At 45.8% G+C, this 15,331-nt stretch overlaps 1 long non-coding RNA gene across 1 annotated transcript; it reads left to right on the forward strand.

Moving 5' to 3' along the window:
- Window positions 1–2,604: 2,604 nt before the first annotated feature.
- Window positions 2,605–10,719, forward strand: LOC139244991 (uncharacterized). The gene is made up of 3 exons (XR_011589898.1): window positions 2,605–2,625; window positions 3,333–3,419; window positions 10,293–10,719. It is a non-coding gene; the product is annotated as an uncharacterized lncRNA (long non-coding RNA).
- Window positions 10,720–15,331: the final 4,612 nt, after the last annotated feature.

Raw genomic sequence — 15,331 nt, forward strand, 5'->3', positions numbered from 1 at the left:
TACCAAGACCTCACGCGATGAAGGTTGGTGGAGTTTCCCCTTTTATACCTGAAAGTCCAGGTTAGGAGTGTCTGCCACAAGTAAACCCCTTTGTGGTCAATGTTCTCAAGATGTACAACTTAGGTCAGCTTATACATGGGTTGCAATGATAGTTGAATACATGACAACATCCAGGGACCACTTACATTAAGACACTAAATCGAGGAACCACTTGCATTGTGACTACAAATCAGGGGACAACTTGTACTGGGGCATCAAATCTAGGGACCACTTACACTGAGACATCAAATCCGTGGACCCCTTACACTGAGGCACCAAATCCAGGGAACAGTTGCAATGAATCGCCAAATCCAGGGACCACTTACAATGAGACTACAACATTACAGAATGACACAGAAATGAGCCATTCAGACTAACCAGTCCGTGCCGGTGATTATGCTCTGCTTGGTAATGAGAGAGCCTCAGTATGGAGAATGGTCATGCCGGTGAAAGCAGCTCTAGTGGGAGAGGTGGGTAATGAATGAAGAGATGATGGAGGAATCAGACAGTGACTGGTGGGGCCTGGTGACAGATTATCGTCGGAAGTCCTTTTTAGGCAGGTTGATGATTAGATGTACCCAGTGCAACAATTGTATCCATCTGTTATTTTTCCAAAATACACAAATCTAATGTCACTAATTTATTTTTCCATGAGAAATGTAGAGATTACGATGTGTTGTTGACAGAAAGAAGCGAGGAAACCAGGCTTGCGCAGGGAAGAAGGTTCCTTGAACGAACATATTGTGAGGCTGTTTTGTGACTCGATTCTGTGTGGTTAAAAACATGAAATGGAAAAGGGCATGTCCAGTAACACTTATATTGCCAATAGTGCTTTCTAAGTTAATCATTATATCCTAAGCTGAATATCCTATTGACTATCTGAATCACTAATCCCAATCCTAACAAATAACTACAAACCACAACCACTAAACCTACATCTAAACCCAGCCCCTAACCAAGGCTAAGAACATAAGAAATAGTGGCAGTAGCAGCCATCACGCCCCTTCAGCCCACCCTGCCATTCAATAAGATCTTGGCTGATCTGATCTTGGCCTCAATTCCATTTCCCTGCCCTCTCCCGATAAACCTTGACTCCACTATCTTTCAAAAATCACTCTATCTGCAACTAAAATATTTTCAATGACCCAGACTCCACTGTTCTTTGGGGTAGATAATTTCAAGGATTCACGACCTTCTGAGAGAATAAATTCCTCTTCATTTCCATTTTTAATAGGTGCCCCCTTATGCTCAGACTTTGCCACCTAGTTCTCGATTCCCCCACAAGAAGAAACTGAGATCAGTGGGGAACCAAAGACCTGATAAAGGAAATATTTAAACAATTATTTTGATGCAAGAAATATTGCAAGTTGTGTTAGTAACAAGTAATTGTAATCAACTAACCCATCAAAATTAGCAAAGGCAATTACAAAGATCAGAACATTTCATAGTTGATCATATGCAGTATGTGTGAAGATCTATTAGCCGCATTCAAAAATCGTTAAATACAGAAAATAACAGATTTACAGTCTTACGAAAGATAGTTCTTTCAAGGGTTGGTTGAAAGGAACGTTAAATGAGTGTAAAGTGAGACACGCCGCTTCAGTCTGAGACATCCACAAGCCGGATACTCAAATGAAACAAGTTTGGGATTTGATGTGGTAAAAGATGAATTGCGTGAGAAGTGAAATAATCTAGAGTAAGAAAAGGCCCAACATGGAAGGGAAGGAAACATTAATGAGTCTATTTTTATGCAGAAATGAAATATTGGACACACGGTGTTTGAAACAAGCTGATTTATTCAGTATTGAGACAGAACATTACTGTCCAGCTCAGGGACAGGGTTATTCAGAGCAGCAGGAACAATGACTGAGGGCCAGAATGAACATGTTCATTGCCCAATGGGAGACCAGTAAATCCTGTTCCAGTCATGACGTTCCAATCCTATTTACCCAGAATTCCCCGCGACGGAGAATGTGCCGAGCCCAGACGACAGAGACCCAGTGCGCAGGTGCGAGACCGAGCTGTGTTTGGAGCATGCGCGGTGCGTGTAATGGCGGAAAGGATATGGTGAACATCTGTTCCGCAAAACAGTCCATTTTCAGCGGGGCGGAGGTGAGTAATGGACCAGCGGGTGGGCGGGGAGGCTTCATAAACAACTGATGCCCGCCGGAAGCCCGGAATAAAAACCGGAATATCGGCGGCTGCAGCCTCGAGGCTTTCTCCCGGTCACAGGCCGAGGGTAACGGCGGCCAGCTTTGTACAGGAAGGCAGGGTCAGTCCTCCGCCATCTTGGTTCAGTGAGCAGCAAAGCGCATGCGCGGCCATCTTGGTAAAGTAACAGCTGAGTTCCTTGGCTCAGATTCTGATAAAAGTAAATTGGGAAAAGTGCACTTTGATATTTACAGTTTGAATTAATACAGAGAGCTGCGCATGCGCGATTCAGCCCCACCCCCTGTGTCGATTCCCAGTGAGCAGAAGAGCACATGCACCCTCCCCTCCCCCAGCCCTGCCTGTGATCATCATTCATTCAGTGAGTGGAAGAAGATGTTTTAAAACAGCCGGGAATGGAGACACCACGGCCCCGGGGTAAGGCTCAGAGATCGGCATTGAGTCCGGGGGCAGTTGGGGGCTGTGTGTCAGGGGCAGAGTGGAGCAAGAACCAGTGTCAGTGCGTACTGTGCGTCAGGGAAAGGAGAGGCCATTCTCGGGCTGTGTGTGGACAGCGTGTGTCCAGGGTAAGGGAGACAGAATGGGCAGAATCCGCTATTTACAATCTGCTGCTTTCTCTCTCCAATCCAGGAGTGAACGTTCCTGGTTTAGTTCCCATGGGGCCTGTGTGTAAGAGGCAGAGTGGAGCAGGAACTAGTTCCGGGACATGATATGAGTGGGGGAAGGGAGAGGCCATTGTCGGGCTGTGTGTGGACAGTGTAAGGTAACAGAGAAAGTAAACCAGTCGCTCTTTCAAATCATTGCTGCTTTCTTTCCCCAAATCAGTAGTAAATGTTCCTGATTCAGTTCCAATCTCACCGTGTCTGTTCTTGGACAGTGAGCAGTGGAAACACAGTCTGACAGTGAGGATGTGGGGAGTTTCACAAAGTGCATCTATTGCAGGTACCAGGAGAGGAGAGTGGGAGAAGATATTTTAAAGACGCGTTATATTTCGGTGAACTGAGTTCCACAGAACCGTGTTGCTGATGATCGAGAGATACATTGTCACTCCCTCAGATACATCATATTGTCCCCCGCATCCATATCTTAGAACTAATAATGTTCTCGTATTATTATTCTCACAGCAAAATTCTTCAACCAGCCAGAAAAAATGAGATCTTTCCTCCACCCAGAATACAAGGAACATTGCAGGCAGCTCCTTCTCACACACAGTAAGTAGATTATCACTCACGGAGCGCAGAGACACAGAACTGGCCTCAATCCTATTATCACAGGCAGCTTAAGCTGTCAGTCCCACAGTGATCCGAAGTGACAGAGTTACATTGTGAATCTTACAGCCGCATGGAGCAGTAGAATCCGATGCTGTTTCACCATTGAAACAGATCACACTGACAGGTACATTAAACACCCACACTCACTTGCCAGAAACTGGCAGGTAGAGAATAAAAGACAATCATCTATCAGAAAAAATGTCAAACAGAAAGTATAAACCACACTCGCATATCAGAAGCTGATGGGTACAGAGCAAAAGCCATATTCATGTTTCAGAATCTGATGGATTCAGTATTTAACCCCCGTACATACCAGAAGATGACAGGTGCAGAATAAAACCCACATTCCCGTACCACAGACTGACAGATACAGTATACAACACACACCCACATATATGAAAGTGACAGTAACAGAATAAAATCCCCACTAACATACCAGAGAGTGACAGGTGAAGTGGAAATCCCATGGGCACATATCGGAAAACTGAAAGGCACTAAGTAAAATTGTTACTTGCATCGCAGGAACTGATCGGGGCAGAGTAAAACCCACACACACACATCTGAAAAATGACATGGAGAACGCAAAATCTTCACTCACATATCAGAGAAATACAGGTAAAAATTAAAATTGATTCTCACGTTCACATACCAGAGACTGGAAAATACAGATTAAACTCAGACTACCACAGCAGAAACTGAGAGGCACAGATTAAACCTCAACACACTCCAAAACCTGACAATTACAGAAAAATACACACACTTGCATATCAGAGACTGAGTGATACAGTATAAAACCCACACTCACATATGAGACACTGAGAGATACAGTATAAAACCCATACTCACATATCAGAGACTGAGTGATACAGTATAAAACCCACACTCACATATGAGACACTGAGAGATACAGTATAAAACCCACACTCACATATCAGAGACTGAGTGATACAGTATAAAACCCATACTCATATATCAGAGACTGAGTGATACAGTATAAAACCCATACTCATATATCAGAAACTGAGTGATACAGTATAAAACCCATACTCACATATCAGAGACTGAGTGATACAGTATAAAACCCATACTCACATATCAGAGGCTGACATCTTAAAATCCATATTCCCTTAACATAAATTGACATACAGTGACATGCCCAGACTCACGAACCAGTAATTGACAGGTACAGGGTAAAGATCTCTCTTTCATTCCAGAAACTAACAGGTACAAAGGAAAGCCCACTCACAATTAAACAGAAACTAGCAGTTTTAGAGTGACACCCACAATCACAGATCAGAACTTGACGGGTACAGAATAAAACCCAGGCTCCCATAACAGAAATGGAGAGATACATATAAAGGCCCACACTCACATACCAGAGACAGATAGATACAGAGTAAAACTCAGACTCATTTACCAGAGACCGACAGATTCAGCAGAAAACTCACCACCATAACACAAATTGAGAGTTCGAAAGTAAAACCAATACTATATCAGGAATTGGTGGTACACAGTAAAACAATACTAACATACTGGAGAATGTCGGGTATAGAGTAGAGCTAACGTTCACATAACAGAAATGGACAGATACAGCGCAGAACACACTCACACACCAAGAATGGAAAGAAACATCGAAAATAGGTGCAGGAGTAGGCCATTCGGCCCTTCGAGCCTGCACCACCATTCAATCTGATCATGCAACTTCAGTACCTCACTCCCGCTTTCTCTCTATACTCCCTGATCCCCTTAGCCGTAAGGGCCGCATCTTAATCCCTCTTGAATATATCCAACGAACTGCTCTCCGGAACTTTCTGTGGTAGAGAATTGCACAGGTTTACCACTCTCTGGGTGAAAAAGTTTCTCCTCATTTCAGTCCGATATGGCTTATCCCTTATCCTTAGACTGTGACCCTGATTCTGGACTTCCCCAACATCAGGAACATTCTTCCTGCCTCTAACCTGTCCAGTCCCGTCATAATTTTATATGTTTCTATGAGATCCCCTCTCATTCTTCTAAATTCAAGTGAGTGTAAGCCCAGTCGATCCAGTCTTTCTTCATATGTCAGTCCTGCCATCCCGGGAATTAGTCAAGTGAACCTTCGCTGCACTCCCTCAATAGCAAGCAAGTCCTTTGCTCAGATTAATAGACCAAGACTGCACACAATACTCAAGGTGTGGCCTCACCAAGGCCCTGTACAACTGCAGTAACACCTCCCTGCTCCTATACTCAAACCCCTTCGCTATCAAGGCTAGTATGCCAGTTGCTTTCTTTACTGCCTGCTGGACCTGCATGCCTACCTTCAGTGACTTGATGTACCATGACACCCAGGTCTATTTGCACCTCCCATTTTACTAATCTCTCACCATTCAGATAATCTGCCTTACTGTTTTTGCCACCAAAGTGGATAACCTCACAATAATCCACATTATACTGCATCTGCCATGCAATTGCCCATTCACCTAACCTGTCCAAGTCACTCTGCAGCCTCTTAGCATCCTACTCACAGCTCACACTGCCACCCAGCTTAGTGTCATCTGCAAACTTGGAGATATTACCTTCAATTCCATCGTCTAAATCATTAATATATATTGTAAATAGTTGGGATCAATGCACTGAACCTTGCAGCACCCCACTAGTCTCTGCCTGCCATTCTGAAAAAGACCCGTTTATTCCTACTCTTTGCTTCCTGTCTGCCAACCGGTTCTCTATCCACGTCAGTACATTACCCCCAATACCTTGTGCTTTAATTTTGCACACTAATCTCTTGTGTGGGACTTTGTCAAAAGTCTTTTGAAATTCCAAATGCACCACATCCACTGGTTCTCCCTTATCCACTCTACTAGTTACATCCTCAAAACACTCTCGAAGATTTGTGAAGCATGAATTCCCTTTCATAAATCCATGCTGACTTGGACCAATCCTGTCACTGCTTTCCAAATGATCTGCTATTACATCTTTAATAATTGATTCCAGCATTTTCCCACACCGATGTCAGGCAAACCGGTCTATAATTCCCTGTTTTCTCTCCCCCTCCTTTTTTTAAAAAGAGGGGTTACATTTAGCTACCCTCCAATCCATAGGTACTGATCCATAGTCCATGAAATTCAGGAAAATGACCACAAATGCATCTTCTATTTCTAGGGCCATTTCTTTAACTACTCTGGTATGCAGACTATCAGACCCTGGGGATTTATCGGCCTTCAGTTCCATCAGTTTCCCAACAACGATTTCCTGACTAATAAGGATTTCCCTCAGTTCCTCCTTCCTGTTAGACCCTCGGTCCCCTAGTAATTTTGGGAGGTTATTCGTGTCTTCCTTCGTGAAGACAGAACCAAAGTATTTGTTCAATTGGTCTGTCATTTCCTTGTTACCTATTATGAATTCACCTGATTCTGACTGCAAGGGACCATGTTTGTCTTCATCAATCTTTTTCTTTTCACATATCTATAGAAGCTTTTGCAGTCAGTTTTTATGTTCCCTGCAAGCTTATTCTCATACTCTATTTTCCCCCTCCTCATTAGACCCTTTGTCCTCCTCTGCTGAATTCTAAATTTCTCCCAGTCCTCAGGTTTACTGCTTTTTCTGGCCAATTTATATGCCTCTTCCTTGGATTTAACACTGTCCCTAATTTCTCTTGTGAGCCACGGTTTAGCCAACTTTTCGGTTTTATTTTTATGCTAGACAGGGATGTACAATACTTGTAATTCATCCATGTGATCTTTAAATGTCTGCCATTGCCTATCCACCGTCAACCCTTTAATTATCATTCGCCAGTTTTTCCCAGCCAAATCACGTCTCATACCATTGAAGTTTCCTTTAAGTTCAGGACCCTAGTCTCTGAGTTAACTGTGTCACTCTCCAGCTTAATGAAGAATTCTACCATATTATGGTCACTCTTCCCCAAGTGGCCACGCATGACCAGATTGCTAATTAATCCTCTTTCGTTACACAAGACCCAGTCAAGGATGGCCTGCTCTCCAGTTGGTTCCTCAACATATTGGTCGAGAAAATCATCCCTGAGGCACTCCAGAAAAACCTCCTCCACAGTATTGCTACAAGTTTGGTTAGCCCAATCAATATCGAGGTTAAGGTTACCCATGATAACTGCTGTACCCTTATTGCACGCATCCCTAATTTCCTGTTTGTTGCCATCCCCAACCTCCCTACTACTGTTTAGTGGTCTGTACATAACCCCAACTAACGTTTTCTGCATTTTGGTGTTTCGCAGCTCTACCCATATAGATTCCACATTATCCCAGCTAATGTCCTACCTTACTATTGCATTGACCTCCTCTTTAACCATTAACACTACCCCACCTCCTTTTCCTTTCTGGCTATCCTTCCTGAATATTGCATACCCCTGGATGTTATGTTCCCAGCCTTGGTTACCCTGGAGCCATGTCTCAGTAATCCCAATTACATCATATCCGTTAACAGCTATCTGTGCAGTTAATTCGTCCACCTTATTACGAATGCTTCTCGCTTTGAGACTCAGAGCTTTCAGGCTTGTTTTTTTTAAACACTCTTATTGTTGTAATGTGGCCCTTTTTGTTACAGAATGAAACCCACAGACAATTACCAGAAATTGACAGGTGCAGGATAAAATCCACCTCTCGTATCAGAAACTAACATACAGAGTAAAACCCTCATCCACATACCAGAGATGGACAGATACAGAATCAAATCCACACTCCCATACCAGACACCCACTATATAAGAAAATAAGAACATAAGAAATAGGAGCAGGAGTAGGCCATACGGCCCCTCGAGCCTGCTCCACCATTTAATACGATCATGGCTGATCCGATTATGGACTCAGGACCACTTCCCTGCCCGCTCCCCATAACCCCTTATTCCCTTATCAGTTAAGACAATGTCTATCTCTGTCTTAAATATATTCAATGTCCCAGCTTCCACAGGTCTCTGAGGCAGCGAATTCCACAGGTTTATAACCCTCTGAGAGAAGAAATTCCTCCTCATCTCAGTTTTAAATGGGGGCCCCTTATTCTAAGATTATGCCCATAGTTGTAGTCTCCCCGATCAGTGAAAACATCCTCTCTGCTACCACCTTATCAAGCCCCCTCATTATCTTATACGTTTTGATAAATCACCTCTCATTCGTTCTTCTGAATTCAATGAATAGAGGCCCAACCTCCTCAATCTTTTCTCATAAGTCAACCCTCTCATCTCCGGAATCAACCGAGTGAACCTTCTCTCAAATTCCTCCAAAGCAAGTGTATCCTTTTATAAATATGGAAACCAAAACTGCACGCAGTATTCAAGGTGTGGTCTCACCAATAACTTGTATAACTGTAGCAAGACTTCCCTGTTTTTATACTCCAGCCCCTTTGCAATAAAGGCCAAGATTCAGTTGGCCTTCCTGATCACCTGCTGTACCTGCATACTAAACTTTTGTGTTTCATGCACAAGTAGCCCCAAGTCCCGCTGTACTGCAGCACTTTGCAATCTTTCTCCATTTAAATAATAACTTGCTCTTTGATTTTTTTTCTGCCATAATGCATGACCTCACACTTTGCAATATTATACTCCATGTGCCAAATTTTTGCCCACTCACTGAGCCTGTCTGTCTCCTTTTGCAGATTATTTGTGTCCTCCTCACACATTGCTTTTCCTCCCATCTTTATATCGCCAGCAAACTTGGCTACGTTACAGTCGGTCCCTTCTTCCAAGTCGTTAATATCGATTGTAAATAGTTGGGGTCCCGGCACTGATCCCTGCGGCACCCCACTAGTTACTGATTGCCAACCCAAGAATGAACTATTCACCCAACCGCTCTGCTGTCTGTTAGTTAGCCAAACGTCGATCCATGCTAATATATTACCCCCAGCCCGTGAACTTTTATCTTGTGCAGTAATCTTTTATATGGCACCTTGTCAAATGCCTTTTGGGAGTCCAAATACACCACACCCACTTTATCCACCCTGTTCCTTACATGCTCAAAGAATTCCAGCAAATTTGTCAAACTTAACTTCCCCTTCATAAATCCATGCTGACTGCCTGACCGAATTATGCTTTTCCAAATGTTGTGATAATGCTTCTTTAAGAATGAGCTCTTCAACATTTTCCCAACCACAGATGTTAGGCGAACTAGTCTATAGTTTCCTGATTTTTGTCTGCATCCTTTTTAACCGAGTGCGGTTCTCAGTACCCGGGCAACACCGAGTGCGGCTCTCGGTCCCCGGGCAATGCCGAGTGCGGCTCTCAGTCCCCGGGCAACACCGAGTGTGGCTCTCAGTCCCCGGGCAACATCAAGTGTGGCTCTCAGTCCCCGGGCAACACCGAGTGTGGCTCTCGGTCCCCGGGCTACACCGAGTGTGGCTCTCGGTCCCCGGGCAAGACCGAGTGTGGCTCTCGTCCCCGGGAAAAACCGAGTGCGGCTCTCGGTCCCCGGGCAAGACCAAGTGCGGCTCTCGGTCCCCGGACAAGACCGAGTGCGGCTCTCGGTCCCCGGGCAAGACCGAGTGTGGCTCTCGGTCCCCGGGCAAGACCGAGTGTGGCTCTCGGTCCCCGGGCAACACCGAGTGTGGCTCTCGGTCCCCGGGCAAGACCGAGTGCGGCTCTCGGTCCCCGGGCAAGACCGAGTGCGGCTCTCGGTCCCCGGGTTCTCTTCCCTGAAGGACAGTACTGACCCAGATGTGTTTTTATGACAATCCGGCAGCTTTCATGTCACTTTTTTCTAGTGCCGGCCCCACAAATGACCAGATTCATTAAGCTCCATTTCACAACCTGCCTTTGTGTTTTTGTGGGTTCTCTCTCACACTCACTTTTTCCTGTTTGAAATTCACTTTACAGGCTGTTAAAAGGGGAGGATTTGTAGACTGGAAGCTCAAACCAAACATCACCTCAAGATCTTACAGTCACTCGCTACATCGGGACTGGAATATCATCAGCTTTTGACCATGGAAGCAGAAGGCACCGTTCACAGTGGGGAGAAACGGTACACGTGCTCTGTGTGTGGACAAGGCTTCAGTCAATCATCCAAACTGGAGAGACACAAGTGCAGTCACACTGGGGAGAAACTGTGTAAATGTGGGGATTGTGGGAAAAGTTTCAACTGCCCGTCCCAGCTGGAAACACATGGGTGAGTTCACACTGGGGAGAGCCCATTCACCTGCTCCGACTGTGGGAAGGGATTCACTGCATCATCCAGCCTGCTGATACACCAGCGAGTTCACACTGGGGCGAGGCCATTCACCTGCTCCAACTGTGGGTTGGGATTCACTGCATCATCCCACCTGCTGATACACCAGCGAGTTCACACTGGGGAGAGGCCATTCACCTGCTCCGACTGTGGGAAGGGATTCACTTGGTCATCCGACCTGCTGATACACCAGCGAGTTCACAGTGGGGAGAGACCGTTCACCTGCTCCGAGTGTGGGAAGAGATTCGCTACATCATCCCACCTGCTGATACACCAGCGAGTTCACACTGGGGAGAGGCCGTTCACCTGCTCCGACTGTGGGAAGGGATTCACTACATCATCCACCTGCTGACACACCAGCGAGTTCACAAGTGAATGCAGGGGTTGGATTCTGCTGTTCATCGCATTCTGGACTGCATTGAGTTCATTTTGATAGTTGTGGTTTTTAACTCCTGTAACGCTGATGTTAATAAATCCTGTAACTGGAAAGGGGTTTAATATTTGGGATACAGACATATAAATTAGTGTTGCTTTAAATACATTGCTGTGGTTTTTTGTCTTTCCCACCTGAGGGTTTAGCATCACCTGGCTGGAGTTGAGAAAGGACAATCTATGGTGAGGATCTTACAGGGGGGAACAGAACTTCAGCCTGGACACAGTCCTTCAGGGACACACTGAGATCACCTCATTCTTCTGAACTCCAATGTGTATAGGCCCAACCTACTCAACCTCTCGTCATAAGTCAATCCCATCAACTCCGGAATCTGCAGCAGACATGAGCAAGGACCTGAGGCTTATTAAAAGACACATATTTCATTTCAGACAAGGTTACCCTAGGAGAAATGTTCAATTAGAACATGAGAACTTAAGAAATAGGAGCTGGAGTAGGCCATTTGGCCCCTCGGGCCTGCTCTGCCATTGAATAAGGTCATGGCTGATCTGATCATGGACTCAGTTCCACTTCCCTGCCCACTCCCCATAAGCCTTTACTCACTTATCGCTCAAACATCTCTCTATCTCCACCTTAAATATATTCAAAGACCCAGCCTCCACAGCTCTCCTGGGCAGAGAATTCCATGGATTTACAACCCTCAGAGAAGAAATTCTTTATGTCAGTTTTAATTGGGTGGCCCCTTATCTTATGTTTCGATAAAATCACCTCTCATTCTTCTGAACTCCAATGTACTTAGGCCCAACCTATTCAAGCTATCTTCATAAGTAAATCCCCTCATCTCCGGAATCAACCTCGTGAACCTTCTCTGAACTGCCTCCAATGCAGGTATATCCTTCCTTGGAGACCAAGATACGGAGTCCATTACAGGCAAAATGCCAATCAAACCAGTAGTACACTGGCACCTTAACAGTGTCTCATTGGCCTACAGGCTTTTCTTAAATAGATTTGCTGAGTGGATATAAACTTAAACCAGGTTTGCTGGCATGATGCTCTAGTCACATATTGAATGTAGAAGAGATGCTGTGGGACACATGCTAAGTCCAGCAGCTGAAAGTGATTAACCGACTGAGTTTTGTGTTTACTGATCCCGGGCGTGTTACCAATACCAGCAAAATCGAAGCCCATGGAATAACGGGGACAGTGGCAGCATGGATGTGAAAGTGGCTAAGTAATACAAACAGAATAGTGGTGAACGGTTGTTTTTCAGACTGGAGGAAGTGGTGTTCCCCATGGGTCGGTATTATGGCCACTGCTTTTTTTAAAATCTATATTAATGACCTAGACTTGGGTGTACAGGGCACAATTTCCAAATCTACAGCTCACACAAAACTTGGAAGTACAGTGAACAGTGAGCAGGTAGTGATAGACTTCAGAAAGACATAGACAGGCTGGTGGAATGGGCAGATGTGGCAGATGAAATTTAATGCAGAAAAGTTCAAAAGTGATACATTTTGGGAGGAAGAAAGAGGAGAGTAAATATAAACTAAAGGGGTGCATGAACAGAGAGACCCAGGAGTATATGTGCACCAATCACTGAAGGTGGCAGCACTGGTTGAGAAAGTGGTTACAAAAACTTAAGGAACCCTCGGCTTCATGAATAGAGGTATAGAGTACAGAAGTGTGGATATTATGTTGAACCTGCAGAAAACTCTGCTTCGGCCTCAACTGGAGTATTGTGTGCAGTTCTGGGTCATCATTATCATAGGCAGTCCATCGGATCGAGGAAGACATGTTTCCACTCTAAAAATGAGTCCTTCGGTGGCTGAACAGTCCAAAACGAGAGCCACAGTCCCTGTCACAGGTGGGACAGATAGTCGTTGAGGGAAGGGGTGGGTGGGACAGGTTTGCCGCACATTCTTTCTGATGCCTGAAGTTGATTTCTGCATGCTCTCGGCGATGAAACTCGAGGTGCTCAGCGCCCTCCCGGATGAGCTTCCTCCACTTAGGGCGGTCTTTAGCCAGGGACTCCCAGGTGTCGATGGGGATGTTGCATTTTATCAGGGAGACTTTGCGGGTGTCCTTGTAACGTTTCCTCTGCCACACCTTTGGCTCATTTGCTGTGAAGGAGTTCCGAGTGGAGTGTTTGCTTTGGGAGTGTCATGTCTGGCTTGCTGACAATGTGGCCTGCACAGCAGAGCTGATCAAATGTGGTCAGTGCTTCAATGCTGGGGATGTTGGCCTGGCCGACAACGCTAACGTTGGTGTGTCTGTCCTCCCAGGGAATTTGCAGTATATTGCAGAGAAATCGTTGGTGGTATTTCTCCAGCGACTTGAGGTGTCTATTGTACGTAGTCCATGTCTCTGAGCCATACAGGAGGGTGGGTATTACTACAGCCCTGTAGACCATGAGCTGGGTGCTGGGGGTGAGATACCTACTGTACATAGTCCATGTCTCTGAGCTATACAGGAGGGTGGGTATTACTACAGCCCTGTAGACCATGCGCTGGGTGCTGGGGGTGAGATACCTGCTGTGCATAGTCCATGTATCTGAGCCATACTGGAGGTGGGTATTACTACAACCCTGTAGACCATGAGCTGGGTGCTGGGGGTGAGGTACCTACTGTACATAGTCCATGTCTCTGAGCCAAACAGGAGGGTGGGTATTACTACAGCCCTGGAGACCATGAGCTCGGTGTTGGGGGTGAGTTACCTACTGCACATAGTCCATGTCTCTGAGCCATACAGGAGGGTGGGTATTACTACAGCCCTGTAGACCATGAGCTGGGTGCTGGGAGTGAGATACCTACTGTGCATAGTCCATGTATCTGAGCCGTAGAGGAGGTGGGTCTTATTACAGCCCTGTAGACCATGAGCTGGGTGCTGGGGGTAAGGTACCTACTGTACATAGTCCATGTCTCTGAGCCATACAGGAGGGTGGGTATTACACAGCCCTGTAGACCATGAGCTGGGTGCTGGGGGTGAGATACCTATTGTACATGGTCCATGTCTCTGAGCCATACAGGAGGGTGGGTATTACTACAGCCCTGTAGAACATGAGCTGGGTGCTGGGGGTTATATACCTACTGTACATGGTCCATGTCTCTGAACCATACAGGAGGGTGGGTATTACTACAGCCCTGTAGACCCTGAGCTGGGTGCTGGGGGTGAGATACCTACTGTACATAGTCCATGTCTCTGAGACATACAGGAGGGTGGGTATTACTACAGCCCTGTAGACCATGAGCTGGGTGCTGGGGGTGATATACCTACTGTATATGGTCCATGTCTCTGAGCCTTACAGGAGGGTGGGTATTACTACAGCCCTGTAGACCATGAGCTGGGTGCTGGGGGTGATATACCTACTGTACATGGTCCATGTATCTGAGCTATACAGGAGGGTGGCTATTACTACAGCCCTATAGACCATGAGCTGGGTGCTGGGGGTAAGGTACCTACTGTACATAGTCCATGTGTCTGAGTCATACAGGAGGTGGGTATTACTACAGCCATGTAGACCATGAGCTTAGTCGCAAATTTGAGGGCGTGCTCTTCAAACCCTCTTTTCCTCAGACGGCCGAAGGCTGCACTGGAGGCGGTGTTGACTCTCGTCATCAATGTGTGCTCTTGTTGATAGGAGGTTCCTCAGGGGTGGGAAAATGGTCCACGTTGTCCAAGGCCGCGCCATGGATCTTGCTGACTGTGGAGAGGGGGGGGCGTCGGGAGTGCTGTGTGGCAGATTACAGGTTGGTGGAGGACCTTTCTCTTACGGACGTTTAGTGTAAGGCCCTAAACATGGGACAGTGTAGGGGAAACGTTTTAATACATACGATAAGTGATGCACAGGTAAAGACCATCTGGTCCATCAAGCCTGTCACAGCGTATACACTCCACTCCACCCGAGTCCATGTGATCTCCTGGGAGACGCAAAAGTACTGATTAAAAACAAACTTCGGACAATTTGGGAAAATAAAATGTTGGAAATTCCTCTTCAAGTCATCTAAGTGATCGAAACTAGTCCAGGAGATCACTCTAGCCATTAAATTCCCTGCAGTACCTACCTTCTCTAAGTGTTTATCTCCGCCGCAGCCAGAAACAAATGCAGCTTTTACTTGAAGGAATTCAGTGAGTCTGCATCCACCACATGAGAGGGCAGCTTGTTCCAGAGGTCTACTGTTCTCTGGGAAAAGAACCACCTCCTGATGTCTAACCTAGATCTAGCATTGTGCAACTGAAATTTGTATCCCTGGTCCTGTCTAACCTACTTAATTGAAATAAACAGTCAGCTGGAACACTCTC

Source organism: Pristiophorus japonicus, unplaced genomic scaffold (genome assembly GCF_044704955.1).
Source record: "Pristiophorus japonicus isolate sPriJap1 unplaced genomic scaffold, sPriJap1.hap1 HAP1_SCAFFOLD_210, whole genome shotgun sequence".
Lineage (NCBI taxonomy): Eukaryota > Metazoa > Chordata > Chondrichthyes > Pristiophoridae > Pristiophorus > Pristiophorus japonicus.